Here is an 821-nt window from a genome sequence, read left to right as displayed (position 1 = left end):
CCACGTTTGATGACACTAAAACCGAGGCTTAAGTTTTAGAAAAACGCCCGGAAGAGAGTCTAAAACTCAAATTTTGGCCTCGTAAACCGCACCCTTGGTCTTTAGACTCTTGGGCAAGCCCGAGAGCACTCTAGGGGCTTTCCGAAAAGTTGTTGTAGGAGGCGTGGTTCCACACGGTCTAGAAATAGCGTCCTTCCGAAGATGCCTTGTTTTTCAAATGAAAAGACCAAAAAAAAAAAAAACAAAAAAGGGGTGCAACACAAGGACATCCCGGGAGGTCACCTATCCTAGTACTATTCTCGCCCAAGCACGCTTAACTGCGGAGTTCTGATGGGATTCGGTGCATTAGTGCTGGTATGATCGCACCCATTAGTATATGTATCGCATTAGCATATATCCTTTGGCTTTGAGTCCGCAATGAAATCTCTTCGCGTGTGTTGCACTGTTTATATGGGTTTTCCTGCCCAGCTGCGACGAGCATTCGTGCCAAGATATATAAGTTAGGACACCACGTTTGACGATACTAAAACCGAGGCTTATGTTTTACAAAAACGCCAGGAAGAGGGTTTAAAACTCAAAATTTTGGCCTCGTAAACCGCACCCTTGGTCTTTAGACTCTTGGGCAAGCCTGAGAGCACTCTAGGGGCTTTCTGAAAAGTTGTTGTAGGAGGCCTGGTTCCACACGGTCTAGAAATAGCGTCCTTCGGAAGATGCCTTGTTTTTCAAATGAAAAGACCAAAAAAAAACAAAAACAAAAGAATCAAGAGGAACTAAAAAGGGTGCAACACGAGGACTATCCCGGGAGGTCACCCATCCTAGTA

At 45.1% G+C, this 821-nt stretch overlaps 1 non-coding gene across 1 annotated transcript; it reads right to left on the bottom strand.

The window, feature by feature from the left end:
* Window positions 1-249: 249 nt before the first annotated feature.
* LOC112085056 lies at window positions 250-368 on the bottom strand. The gene has a single exon (XR_002898676.1). It is a non-coding gene; the product is annotated as a 5S ribosomal RNA (ribosomal RNA).
* Between the last annotated feature and the right edge of the window lie 453 nt (window positions 369-821).

This window comes from Eutrema salsugineum, unplaced genomic scaffold (assembly GCF_000478725.1).
Source record: "Eutrema salsugineum unplaced genomic scaffold, Eutsalg1_0 scaffold_31, whole genome shotgun sequence".
Lineage (NCBI taxonomy): Eukaryota > Viridiplantae > Streptophyta > Magnoliopsida > Brassicales > Brassicaceae > Eutrema > Eutrema salsugineum.
This window is presented reverse-complemented; position numbering and strand designations above follow the sequence as displayed.